The sequence below is a fragment of the Macaca nemestrina genome, chromosome 15, assembly GCF_043159975.1.
Source record: "Macaca nemestrina isolate mMacNem1 chromosome 15, mMacNem.hap1, whole genome shotgun sequence".
Taxonomy (NCBI): domain Eukaryota; kingdom Metazoa; phylum Chordata; class Mammalia; order Primates; family Cercopithecidae; genus Macaca; species Macaca nemestrina.
In genome coordinates, this window is record NC_092139.1 from 90,028,784 (window position 1) to 90,042,548 (window position 13,765).

General features: G+C 62.8%; 2 pseudogenes; one reads left to right on the forward strand and one right to left on the reverse strand.

The window, feature by feature from the left end:
* LOC139358397 (palmitoyltransferase ZDHHC8-like) overlaps nt 1-10,119 on the forward strand; it is a 28,470-nt pseudogene extending 18,351 nt beyond the window's left edge.
* Nucleotides 10,120-11,481: 1,362 nt separating this feature from the next.
* On the reverse strand, nt 11,482-13,085 carry LOC139358398 (coiled-coil domain-containing protein 188-like; annotated as a pseudogene).
* Nucleotides 13,086-13,765: the final 680 nt, after the last annotated feature.

A 13,765-nucleotide genomic window follows, 5' to 3' on the forward strand; every position in this document is an offset into this window, starting at 1 on the left:
TGGGACTAGGGGCCATTCCAGAACAGTGCCCAGGAGAGAATGGGCTCTGAACCTCCGCCCAGCCCCCTCCTGCTGTGTGTGGCTCTGTGCGGAGTACATGGCCTCCCACCTCCCGGCCTGTTTGAGGGCTTCTCCCTTCCCCTCTCTGCTGCCTGGTCCCCTGGAGCTCTCCCTTTGCCGCCATGGGGCTCAGTTAAAGAAAAAAACTGATCCCAGCAGATGAGGGGAGGAACAGCCTGGATGGGGACAGAGGGGGGCATGGAGGGATGTTGTCCCCTGATGCACAGGCAGTGGCTGGGGGAGCGTCAGGGGGGCGTGGATGAAAGCTCAGAATCCAGCTTGTGGGTCCCAGCTCTAGACTTCCCGACTCCCAGGTTCCCCAAAAGGTCTGTAGTGTCCCGGGCACCTGGGCCCCAATCTCAGATGGAGGGGGCACAGTGTCTCCAAGTGGCTCGGCCCAGCCTCAGGGCTCCTCACACACACCCAGGGCCTCTGGAGCAGGCAACTCCTGCATCCTCCACTTCCCTCAGCTCAAAACCAGGGCAGGTTCGAAATGCCTGCTCACCCTTCTTGACGCCTGCTCAGCAGAGCCCCAGGCTGGGCTTGGGGGTTGGAAGTGAGGCAGCCTCTGGCCTCACTGGAGGGAGGTGGTGGGCTGAGCAAGCTGGCAAAGGACATGACCTACAGGGTGGGTTTGAGGTGGGGAGTGATTCAGGCAGATGCCTGTGTGGCCCTGCTGACCTAGCCCAGGCAGGGTGTGACAGATCTGCCCAGCTCTGAGGGCACAGCTGCCTCCAGTCTCCAGCTCACTCCTGATCCCCAGGGCCACGTGTCCAGAAAGCCTGGGAGCTTGGATCAGCTGGACACAGATGGCCTGTCCTTCCAGCACCCCTGCTAGGGCTTCCTAGGAACTGATTGGTGTAGACTCCGGGCAGCAGACGGCCAGACTCTGCCCACAGGGTCCCTGGCTCCTCCCATGAGGTTACCCCATAGAACTGACTGTGCCCCTGTCAAGCCCTCCCCGCTAGCCCCTCACCAGCCATCAGCTGCTCCCCCTCTCTTGCCCGTTGGGTCCTGGGGGTGATGGCTCCGCGGTCGCCTGCCCAGAGAGTGCACCACTCCCCATGCTGCCCCCCACCTGGCTACACCCTGAAAAATGTACCTTACCAAACCGTCCCACATGCGCAGCCTGAGAAGTGGACTGTGCCTTGCTGGCAGCAGACCAACCAGCTGCCTAGCCCTGCTCAACTCTGCTTCTGCACCCCTATAACTCCCTGTCAACGCTGGCCCACACCTAACCAGCCAGCCAGCACCCAGAAGGGGGCCCAGCTTCCAGAGAGGAGGGCGCTGGCCAGGATGCTGACTGAGGTGGCAGACACAGCCAACCAGCCCGTCCCTCAGCGCTCCCTCTGCAGGCCTCCATCCTGTTCCCACTGCACAGAACTGTGGGCAGGTGGAGGCCCAGGCCTCAGCCCAGAGCAACAGGGAATAGCTGGGCTTGGTGGCTGGAGAGGGTTCCGGTGCCAGAAGCCTCCAGGACAGCCCTGGCTCCCCATTTTCTCCTGTGCCCATCCCATGCCCCAGAATGGCCACTTTGGCTGCTGCAGGAGGGGTGGGAGGGGCTTTAAACCTATGAGAGAGGGGGTGGGGTCATAATCTTCAGCTGTAGTGGGCCGCTCTGGGTCACCGATAATTGAAGTGACGCCTGTGCAGTAAGCACAGAAGTGTCTCTCAAGGCCTCTCTGCAAGCACAGAGCAGCGCAAGACTGGAGCCTGGTCCATCCCAGCGCTGTCCTCAGACTGATGGCCAGTGCCACATGACTCGTCTGAGGATGTGATCCATCCCTGTGGTGAGAGCTCAGTTTCTAGTCCTGGGGCTGCTGTGTGCAGGGACCCTGGAGGAAGAATGCTTGTTTGGGGGTCAGGCCTCAGTCTCCCACTGGCTCTGTGAGCTTTGCCTGAGGTTCCCCATCTATGCAATGGGTGACGACGTCTTGATATGGCTATGGGAGGACCCATTGAGCCACAGCAGGGGCTGAGATGGTGGCACTTGGCAGCCAGCACCCATGGGGGAGGTGGCAGTGTGTGCACAGCCCACCCCTTCAGGAGGCTGGGGGCAGAGTGGCTGGGGGTGTCTGGGCCCCACCTCACCTTCTGTGTGGGTGGGAATGGCATGCACTCCACAATGCCCTGGTAAGCCTAGGCTGGGACAAGGGTGATAGGGATAAAGCAGGCCAAGGTGATGAGGGCCACAGAGCGGCAACCAGAGATGTGTGGGCACACCAGGCAGAGGGCCCGGCCTGCCCAGCATGTCTCCACCCCACGAAGCTGCCTACCACTGGGCTGAGATGGGAGCACCAGGGCTCTGGTAGGTCCTCACTTCCTCTGGACAAGGCAGACAGGCCACCAGTCTTGCACCCTGCTCATCTCCCTCAGGGCCACCTCCACGACAGGGTCAGGCAGAGAGCACAGGACTGCCCAGTCACCAGGTCTCTGTTTGATATCAGCGGACCTGGGCTCTGAGAAGGGCCATCAAGGCCTCAGGCTGGCCCCACTCCATCCTTGAGTCAGGGTTCTTCAGACTGACACAGGCTGGCCTGCAAGACCCTCATCTGCATGGTCCTCTCATGCAGGGTGGGCCTGGGGAGGACCCAGCCCATCTGAGCTGACTCCCAGCACTCGTCCAGGTATGGGGCAGCCTGGCAGTTGTCTGAAGACCCCAGGATGCACTTAGGAGCTCATCAGTGAGGCCCGGTGGGTGCTCGAAGCAGAAGGCAGAGAAGGGACACCTGCACCCCTGTGGGGTGTGTGCAGGGGCATCACTGGGTTCTCTGGCCCCATGCCCCCCCCCCCGCCCCGTGGGGGCTGGCTTGATAGAGTGGGGGATACTAAGCAGGTGGCCTCCAAGAGCCACTTCTGGGTTTGGAGTCGACATTCCCCAGGACGGAAGAGGTGGGGGACCCCTGAAGGGTTACAGGTAACATCAGGCCTGGATCCCTTCCCTGGGATGGTGCAGAGAGGACCACAAGGCCCAGGAGGGTCCCCAGAACTCTCTTAAGCCTTGAGCCTGTTTCTTAGTGAAAAATGGGGTGATCGTGCTCCAGAAAGGGATTTCTGTGCAGGGGGCCGGGGGAGGAGTTCATGGGTTTAGTGAGACCAGGAAGGGAGTGGGTAGGCAGAGGCCATCCCCAGGCCTGGGGACAAAGCACTTGCCCGCTTGAGGAGCAGGCCAACTTAGGCCGCCACACCTCGGGCCTGCGCCCTGGTCCACTGCAGCCCAGGCCGCCATCCCCTTGGCCTCCTGCAGGGGCCTCCGCCTCTTTAGGAATGCGCCGCCTTTGGGGCCGCGCCGCCAGGGTGCAGTGGGCTGGCTGAGCGCCTCCTGCCCCCTGGCCTGCAGCGCGCCCGCTCCTGCCGGCCGATGCCCCCGAGCTCCCAGGCCGCCGCAAGGTCCATCCCCGGCCTGTCGCCGACCCGCCCCAGCTAGCGGGCGGGTCAACTGGGCGGATTCCTTGCACCTCAAACCACCTGATCCCAGACGACTTTCATCCTGCTGGCGGCCCGTGCAGCGAGCGCCCCGCCAGTCCGCGCCGCTGCCGCCCTCACCCTGTGCGCCCATGGCTAAGCCCAGCCCAAGCCAGGAGGAGCTGAGGGCGCCTAGCTCCGGCCAGACTGGCGCGGCTGGCGCCTGGGTGTGGACCCAGCGGCGGGGAGACCCAAAGCGACTTTCGGTCCCCAAGGCGCCCGCCCGATCCCTACAATGAAGAGGGCCTCTGCTGGAGGTTAGTGTCCGTGGTGGGGGCCTGGGCTGGCAGTCAGGCCCTTGGATGGGGAAACAGGCAGGTTAGTGGGAGCCTAGAAGAGGCGGAAGGGGCAGGTGGAGCCATAGAGATTCCTGGTAGGACCCTGCCTGTGTGCACCCAGAACTGGGAGCCACGGAGGGGAGCATGGTGTCCTGGAAGGGGCTGGCATGGGACGTCCAGGCTTGGCATCTGTCCCTTGGCCAGCATTGACCTAGGCCAGGTGGGCATCTGCCCCCAGGAGCACTGTGTACCGGGATGCCTGGAATTCCACCTTACGGAGTGGAATTAGTCACTCTGTAAGGCCTATGGGAAGACTTTGGAAGATTTGAGACCTGCTTGAGAAAGCACATTTCTCTTCCTTGGGTTGCATGAGTGCTCTGTGGTCACTGGAATGGTGGGCAGCGCAGGGCGGTCTGTGCAGTGATCAGGAACGCTGAACAGCCCCAGGGTGCCATCCCTCCTTCTGGGCCACCCTGAGAGGCAGGCCTGTGGCTGGACCCCATGCACCTAGACCAGCCCCATCCCTAGGGACCTCTCCCCTCAAGACTGATGTTCTTCCTGGAGAGAGTCACATGGTGGAGTCTGGGCCTCCTTGGCCAAGGGTCTGAGTCTGCAGGCATGCAGGGGCCGCGCCTCGCAGGAGGAGGCAGCTCTGCTTGGAGATGAGGGCTCTGGGTACATCATGTTTCTGGGACTCCTGGGTCCAGGGGGGAACTTGGGTCTGGTTGGCCAAGTCCATTGGGCCCACATTTGCCCTGATCCCTTTCTGGCTTTGTGGTTCCTGAGGCTCTTGTCCCTAGCCCAAGCCCATGCCCATGTGCCCATCACAGAGGCTAGACGAGGCTCATCCTCCCTGTGGCTGCCCTGAGTGGTGGGCCCCTGGGGCTGCGTGGCTCAAAGGGCGGAGCCCTGGGTGTCTGCAGTAGCCAGCTGTTGCCTCCCTCCTGCTGCAGAGCCCCTGCCCCTCAGCCATGGATGCTCAGGGACAGGGCCATGGGTCACTGTGTGGCTCTTATGGCTCCTTGAGGCCCAGTTCCTGAGGCCACGGTGCCAGGTGTGGCCGCCGTGGGTGCTGACTGGCGGCTGCGGGCAGGGTGGCAGGTGGGCAGTGGTGAGAATGCCTTCTCCTTACAGGTTCCAGGCCCTGATTTCCTGACCCTGGGGGACGACAACATCCGTAGCCTGAACTTTGTGTCTGAGCCGAGCCTGGACCTGCCTGACTATGGGCCGGGGACCTGCACACAGCCTACCAGCCATCCCCGTCATTCAGCACCTCTGATGCCTTCTCAGCACTTTGTGCTCCCTGAGCCTCAAGGCCTCAAGCTGGCGGGGCGGGGACCACATCGCTCTGCAGCCCCTGCGTTCCGAGGGTGGACCCCCCCCCATGCCCCACTGTAGCATCTTTGCCCCCATGCACTGCCCAACGGCAACAGCAGCCCGTCCTATGATAGCGTGCTCAACCCTGACCCACCTGGTGGCCATGCCTGCCCCGCCCATCCAGCAGTTGGCGTGGCCAGATACCACTGACCCTACCTGCACCCTAGGGCAACGGGTGACCCACCACGGCCCCTGCCCCGCAGCTTCAGCCCCATGCTGGGCTGCCGGCCCCCGGAGCCCCCACCTGTGCACTACAACAACCTGTCCAGGGCCATCATGGCATCCATCCAGGAGCACAAGGACAGGGAGGAGCATGAGTGCCTGCTGCGCTCCCAGGCCAACTCACTCTTCAGCGACTTGGGCGTCTATGACGTGCCCAGCTTCTACACCCTGTAGCAGGCCAGTGTGCCGTGCCAGGGCCCCCGAGGTTCCGCGCTGCGTTACGGCTCCAGAGAGGACCCTGTGGCTGGGCCCAGCTTCAGCGGTGCCCGCAACCCTGCCCTGCAGACATCACTGTCCTCGCTCTCCAGCTCCGTGAGCCGTGCACCGCGGATGTCGTCCTCCCTGCAGGCTGATAAGGCCAGCAGCAATGCCCTGGGGCCCCGGTTCAGCAGTGACTCACACAGGTCAGTCACACTCCAGGGCCTGCCCTCCCTGACAGGCACTCCTGACTCACCGTCCTACATGGGCCCCAGAGCTGTCGCTTTCATCCACATGGACCTCCCAGAGCCACCGCCCTCGCTGGCCGTGCAGAGGTGGGTGCCGGGAGGTGCGGGTGGGCTTCCTGGCACAGGGCAGCTGTCCAGCCATCTGCAGGGCCCCTCTTGGCTGGGCACTCATAGGTCATCCCAGGGGCCTGAGTTTTTCTCTGGGGTCGGGACAGGGAGGATGTGCCTCACCCTGCCTTGAAGGCCCTGGCTAGCCCATGTGGCCCAGCTCTGAGGATGTCCTGGGCACTCTCTGGGGACAGGGTATGAGAAGTTGTGTCCTCATCCCAACAACTTGTTCCCCCAGAGCTGGCGTAGACCCAGCATGTGGGAGGCCGTGGGGCTTTCTCCTTGGGGCCGGTGTCATGCGGCAACCTGGGTCTCCTTTAGGCTGTGGCTCTGGCTTCCTGGGTCACAGTGGCCCTGTCCACCCAGGGCTCTCCCTGGGTCTGCTTTGCTGCATCTCTTGGAGGCTGGGGCTGAGGACATTACCTAGCCGCAGAATGTGCCACACTGGGTGGCCGGTCCCTGGCCCTTCCTGTGGGACATAGTTCCAGGAAGCAGGGACTTCCCTGCTCGTAGGTGGGGAAACTGAGGACTGGAGAAAGCAGGTGTGCTCCAGGCACCCAGTAGATTGGTAACTGAGAAAGCAGGGTCAGCTGGCTCGTAGGCCCAGGCCCAGGTAGGAGAACTGCACGCCTGCTGGGGCCAGGACCCAGGCCGTGGTGCATGGTGTCCTTATGGCGTCTGTTGCCCCATCTGGGCCTGGAAACCTCAAGCACAGGCTCAGATGTTTCCCGTTGTCAGATGCAGCCCCAGGGGGAGAGCCCAGCTCAGCCTAGGCCAGGCCACTTGGCCACAAAGAGGCTGAGAGCACAGCAGTCCATCCAGCCCTGAGTAGACCTCCCCTACCCCACAGGGTGGGAGTCTGTCCAGCTTTTGTGGAGTTGAGGAGGAGGCTGCCATTGGCAGTGAGGAATGGGGAGCCCGAGACCTAGAAGTGGGCAGCATTGCAGCCAGACAGGGATCGCAGCCCTGGGACAAAGGGCTCTCGCCTCAAGAAGGTTTAAGCGGCAAGGGTAGAGCTACTGTTGGTCAGCACTGGTGGGCAGGAGGGCAGCCCCTCGTTTTCCTGAGAGAGAGCAGGAATGAGGCCAGGCAGAGTGACCAGGCTTCCAGTGCAGGGCAGGACAGGGGCTCCGGTCAGTGCCCACCTGGCTGCCCCATGCTCTCTGGGGCCAGTGCTGCCTAGGAGGGACCCAGGGACCCGGGAGGGTGGTGGCAGTTCTGATGACCTCTGTCTGTCCTGTGATGGCACAGCTGCTCCCCAGGCAGGCTCTGCATCTCCCGCCTGCTTTCCAGGTGAACCCTCCGAGCCCAGAGGGCAGGGACTGCCCTGGGCCCCCACGACATGGTTACACCAGTCCACGTCCGTGTCGTCTATGTCCTGCTGCCTCCTCCGTCCTCTGTCCAGATGCATTCCTGTGTTCACCGTGTGCATGCGTGTATGTGCTTGTTTTGATGCAGGAACCACCCTCAGGTGAAGACTCCCCCAGGTAAGCTTAATGGGCAGTCCCCAGGCCTGGCCCGGCTGGGACCTACCACTGGCCCCCAGGGCCCTCTGCCAGCCCTACACAGCACACGCTGATTAAGAAGGTGTCCGGCGTGGGTGGGACCACGTACGAGATCTCGGTGTGAGGACTGACCACCACCCATCTGCTGTGGTGCCACGGGGACCAGGACCCCGCAGCGCATTCCCCTCCCCACCAACTTCTCTGCCCCGGGAACACGAAGCCACCCTAGCCTGGTATGGACCCATCAGCGGGAGAGAGTGCCACGCCTCCACACCTTGCCCCAGGCGCCCTCCCTGCCCGTCCACTCATCTGGCCATGGGGAAGTTGGCTCACTGGGACAAGGGCCGCTGGTCTGGTCTGTGTCTGGGCCTGTCCCATGGCTAGGGCAGTGAGGGGGGCCTAGTCAGCCTCTTTGGGGCACCCTCTCTCAGCCAGGCTTGGCCCACTCCCATCACCCATGCACCCCAGATCATCGCCAGGCCAGCCCCCAACAGTCCCTTTACGGACGGGTCCCAGGGATGGACAGAGGCATCCAGGGCCTCCGCCGTCCTTCTGACACAGCCTGTGGGCTCCCGGACCGAGTGTCCCCGCCAGGCTACTCCTAACTAACACGTTGCCTTTCATGGACCCCGCTGGGAGCTCGTAGCTTGGCAAGGCTGATGCTTCTGCTCTGGCCTGTTCTGGGTGGTGGTGGATAGGTGGACAGATGGCCAGCCATGTGTCAGTGTTCCAGCTGCCACTGTCCCTTTCATCAAAGCCTCAACCTTTGCTTTATGCTCTTGTGGGAAGTGACGGGGCAGACGGGAGCAGACACAGGGATGATGCTGCCGCGGGGCCTGTGACACCCAGAGCCCCCTCCCCAGCCCTCAGGCCCTCCCTGCCAAACTGGAGAACCCTGCCCCAAGGCATGCCACGTCCCCAACCCTGGCCTGGCTGTGGTGCTCACGCCATGGGAAAGCACACTAGGGAGGGGTCCGTGCTTCCCTTGGTGTCAGGGATCTGAGAATAAGCAAAACGACAGCATCCACCTGCGTTGTGTCTGTTTTGTTTTTATATCTACATCTATATATCTATAATTTTATTTTAAAAAAAAAAGCTTATTTTGATTCTTTCCTTGGGCAAGACCAGGGCTGTTGCTGCAGGACCCCCAGAGTTAGGGGAGGGCAGAGGCCGGGCCCTGGAAGAGGGGGTGGCTGCTGTCTGGTGTGCAGGGGTAGGTGGGTTCCTCGGGGGCATTTCTGTGGGCTTGGGCTGAGTCAGAGGCTTGGGAAGAGGGCGTGGCCGATGGTCTATGGCTGGGAAGTGTGAGGGTCTCTTGCCTTGTGTCTGCATCAGTTCTGGCAGTGATGGGGTGTTTGGGGAAAGACTTAGGTCTGCCGCTACCCACAGGGGAATCCCAGGAACCCAAGAGCTTGGCAAAATGAAGTGTGGGTGCATAGGGGCTACCTGCTGGCTCAGGGCCATGTGGGGGCTGCTGAACCTGCTGGAACTCTCCTGCCTGACAAATGCCAGGGGCAGGTCTGAGGGAGTGTGAGGGATGCGCAGCTGTTCAGGGCTGAGACAGCCTGGGCTGGGGCTGTCCTAGTGCGGGAGGGGTGCGGGCTGTAGGGCCCCGAAGCTGGCGCTGTGCTGACCACCTTTCTGCTTCTCTCTCACGGACGCCGCGGCCCACAGGGAGCGGATTGGCACCTGTACCCGTGGATGGGGGCAACGTGACCAGCCTTGGGTGCCTCCCGGGCTGCACCTATGCCACCTTGGCCGCCTGGAGGACCGCCCACCACTGCGGGCCCCCTGGAGCCTGACCACCTGGGGCACCCCCATGTGGGGCCATGTGCCGCCTGCACTTGGCTACCTAGTCTTTTCCCCAGCCTCTCCGGGCCTTAGCAGGATGACAAGTAGGCAGCTCTGGGGCCTGGGACAGCCCAGCTGGGGACCCAGGAGGTGAGACTGCCATGGATCCTAGGGCAGGGCTAGAGGTGAGCTGGGCTTTCTTCTCCACCAGCCACAGCTTGACAGACTCCCAGCCTGCCAGGGCCCGAGACCCTGTGTCCACGTGACCTCAGTGAGTCCCCCACCTGCTGCAGGGGGTCCAGCACCCCACAGGGGGCAGCACCAGAGCTGCGGGGACCAGCACAAACTTTGCTGAGCCTCCCTGTCCAACCAAGCTCTTTAGACCAAGCCACACTTCCTCCTCGGGGAGCCCAGGCCTCCGTGGGTTGGGCTGGGTGGGGGGTCTCAGGTTGCCCCCGAAGGTCTCTGCACTCCTGCCCTTCGCCTGACACATGAACAGATGCCTTAATTTCCTGGAGCCGCCAGCGTGGTGAGCCACTGGCCCCTGCCTGCCACCAGGGTCCTGTGGTCATGGCCAGCTCTGTCTGGGCCCCACTAGGGCTGCCTGCACCCAGAGACGATGCTGCTGGGAGCTCAGAGAGCCCGAAGCCCAAGCCCTGTGTCCTCCAGCAGAGGTACGGCCTGTGGCAGCGTGGCACTCTGGCCAGCCCTTCTCCGGCACAGGGTCCCTGTCCCTAGTTTACCCTGGGCTGCTGCTCTATTTCTCCCATTTTGGGATGAGAAAGCCACAAAACTCTCCTGCATTGTTCTTAAGGGCACCCCTGCTAATTAATTCCCCAAATAAAATTTTTGGTGTTGATCTCCACAGCTCTGTCTACCAATGTGTTGCCCTGGGTTGGGGAGGTGACAGGACCTGGGCAGGGAGGGTGGTGGCCAGGAAGGGAGGGGAGTTGCATGAGGGGCATGAGGTCAGTGGATCAGCAGGTTCAGTGCTGAAAACCTGACCTCTGAGGTCCCGGGGAGGGCCTGGCCCAGGGGGCAAGACCTGAGGACCCCCTAGTCCTTACTGCTGTTGCCTTTCAGTGGAAACCCTCCTCAGACCCCTTGGGGGTCAGAGCCCTGTGCAGAAGGGCTGCCTTCTGGAGGGCAGGTGGGATGTGGGGTGGGAAGCCAGCCCTGAGGCTGGGGTCTCCACCCTGAGGGACCCTCGCTGTCAGATGGCCCGGGTGTCTCTTCCCCAGTTTCCACAGAGACGTGCTTACCAGCCATGTATGTCATGACTCTATGTCCAGCCACAGGCCCAGCCCTCAGGACAGACCCCGCCTCCACCCTTCTCTGCATCTCCTGGCAGGGATGGCGCACAGTGGTGCCGACATGGCCACTGGGCATCTGGGGCAGTGCTGGTCGCCTGGCCTCCTCGCTGGAACCGCTGGGCCTCCGGCCTAGGACAGGAGGCCATCCACTTCAAGGTGCAGGAAGGGGTCCAGCAGGGCCCGGAGCTTCCAGATGATGGCATGGCTCAGCAGGGGTGGCACCAACCCCTCGAAGGGCCTAGGGTTCACCATGTACACGTAGGCGCCCAGCAGGGCACCCAGCAGCAGCCTCAGGGTCAACAGCCTACGGGTGGCGACAGTTAGGGGCAGGGGTGCGCAGGGGGCCTGGGGGCTGGGCTCTGCCGCGCAGTCACCTACCAGAGCTGGCCTGCCAGGCCCTTGGAGCTTTCCAGCTTTGGCTTTCCTTTCTGTTGGGGAGGGGAGCCCACCCCGATGGTCCAGGCTGAGGGCGGGGATCCCTGACTTTGGGAAACCCTCCTCAGACAGGGCTCCCCCCACCACAGCCCTGGCCCCTTCCTCCTGGACAGGTTCCTGCAGCCACTTTTCAGATGCCCCCTGCCCTGGACCTGCTCTGCTGGAGCCCATTTCTCCCCCTCGCCCAAGCAGGGCCCTGGGTGGGGGGCTGGTCTCCAGACCCAGAGTGGGGCATGGGGGGCTCACTGCCATGCTTGCCATCTGCGGCTCCTTCCTGGCCTGAGTGCGGCACTGGGCCTGCTCCCTGCAGAGGCCTGTCAGGACCCCACGCGCTCCACCCCCAGCCTGGCACCCACCCCCTGGCTCAGTGCTATGGAGGTGGGGGGTCAAAGATGGATCTGCCCTGTCCTGGCCAGGACCCCTTCCGAGACCCTGCTCAGCCGACCTGGTCCCTGCCCCCATGTTACCTGAGAATCCCCAGCTAGATGTTGTCCTTCTGGTCCAGCACGCCCCGGACGTCCTCCTTGAGGTGTTGGGGGCCAGAGGAGGTAAGCACAGCAGGCCCCGGCCCCGCCCTACCCAGCCTCTCGCCTGCCCGGCCCCATCCTTCTGGGTGCTGCTCTGTGGGGACCTACCAGGAGCCTGGTGGCCTGGTGGTTCAGGGCCATGTGCATCTCAGCCATGCTGTCGGGAGGATGGTGGGGTCATGCCTGAGGAGGACCCACTGGGTGGGCCCCCAGCACCCCTCCCCCTCAGCCAGGCGGGCACTTCTGTGATGACCATCTTCTCAAAGCACAGGCGGATCTGCTGCAGCTCGTTCTGAGGGTGAGGCCCAGGGTGGGCTTGGGCAGCATCAGCAGGGTGGCAAGTACCTCCCTGCCGGGCCCACCGGCCTGCTGCACGAAGGTTCCTCCCCCGACAGCCCTGCCCCAGGCCCACCGGGCCTGCTGCACGAAGGTTCCTCCCCCTATAGGCCCTCCCCGAGGCCCACTGGCCTGCTGCACCAAGGTTCTTTCCTCCCCACTGAAACCCCCCAGGCCCACCTGGAGTGTTGCATGAAAGTTCCTCCCCCCACAGCCCCTCCCCCAGGCCCACCTGGGACTGCTGCACGAAGGTCTCTTGCCCCTGGCACAGCTCCTGCCACAGCAGCTGCAGAGGTACCCTGTTCCCCAAGGGCTGCATGCTAGCTGGGTCGGGGGGCTGTGGGAGAGCCCCCAGATCAGTCCCAAGGCTGTGGGCTAGTGGGGCATTGGCTGCATGGGGTCCTTGGGCTCTGTACCAGGCCAGGGGAGTGCAGCTTGAGTGTTCGGGACACAGGGGCAGGAACTGCTGCCCCGGCCCCAGGAGGGCCCCTAGCTGCTCCCAAAGGTCCTGGTTCTGCCTTTTCTGGGGGTGGGGGGCAGAGAGAGGGGACTGCCTGTCATGGCCGCTCCTGGGGCTGGAGCTGGGGCTGGGGCAAGGGTGCCAGGCGGTGGGTGGGGTGCTCACCAGACTGTGATTCTCCTGCTCCAGCTGCAGGAAAGACTGTTCTGCAGAACCCAGCGGCCCACACTGCAGCTGGGACAGGGCTGCCCTGGGCGAGGCCAGGGCCCCTCCCTCCAGCGACAGGGATGGGCATGCACAGGGTCTGGGCCCTGAGCCAGTGGATCCCTCCTGCCTGGAAGCCCTCTGATTTGACCCTGGGTGCAGGGGCCAGCCCCACCTGAGCCTTGTCTCCAGGTTTCCTTGTCTCAGTCCCTCAGGGTTTCTTGCTGTCTGCTCCTTGCTGTACAGAAAGATCGCAGGAGCCTTGCTCTCTACCCTGGGCCCCCTGCCCCTGTCTCCTGCCCCTGGAACTGGGTAAGGTCTCTGGGACTGAACTGAGCGAGCAGAGGAGATGGGGACCAGGCAGGGCCACCCTACAAATCCCTGGCAGTGCTAGTCCAGGCATTCTCCATGGCTGCTGGAGGCTGCAGCTGGGGGACACGGTGGGGGTGGGGGTGGGGGTGGCCACAGGGGCCCAGGGTTTTCAGCCCCGCCATCCCTCCCTGCAACCCCTTACTGACCCCAGGTCCAGGCTCTGGCCTGGCCTGACCTACTGCCCTCTTATTGAGGGCTCTGGGTGACTCACTGGCTCCCAGGCTGCCCCAGGCAACAGTCACAAAGGCCTGGGTGCAGCCAGGGAGGTCGCAATGGGCCCCTTCCACCTGGTCCTGAAGCTGCCCCACCTGATGACCGCACTGCCTCTGACCCACCATGTGAGTTTTCTTTCTTTCTTTCTTTTTATGGGAAGGGGCCTTGCTCTGTCACCCAGGCTGGAGTGCAGTGACACAATGATGTCTCATTGCAGCCTCCAACTCCTGGGCTCAGGCAATCCTCCCACCTCAGCCTCCCAAGTAGCTAGGACTACAGGTGTGTGCAACCATGCCCGGCTAATTTTTAAATTTTTTGCAGAGATGGCAGTCTCACTGTGTTGTCCAGGCTGGTCTCAAACTCCTGGCCTCAAGCGATCTCTTGCCTCAGTGTCTGAAAGTGTTGGGATTACAGACGTGAGCCACTGTGCCCAGCCCTGTTATTTTTCTTAAGATGTAAAACAGATAATGCACACACAGTGTGGATTCAAAAAATATCAAACAATAAAAATGGCTTCCAAGCCTTTCCCACCTCTGTCTCCTGTCCCTGCAGCCAGGAGCCTCCTCTTAAGCTCCTCCTGGAGGTGGGCTGCCATCCCCTGCCCCTCGTTCCCACTGAAGAGGTCATCCTGCAGCCCAGCTTTTCTTTTCACC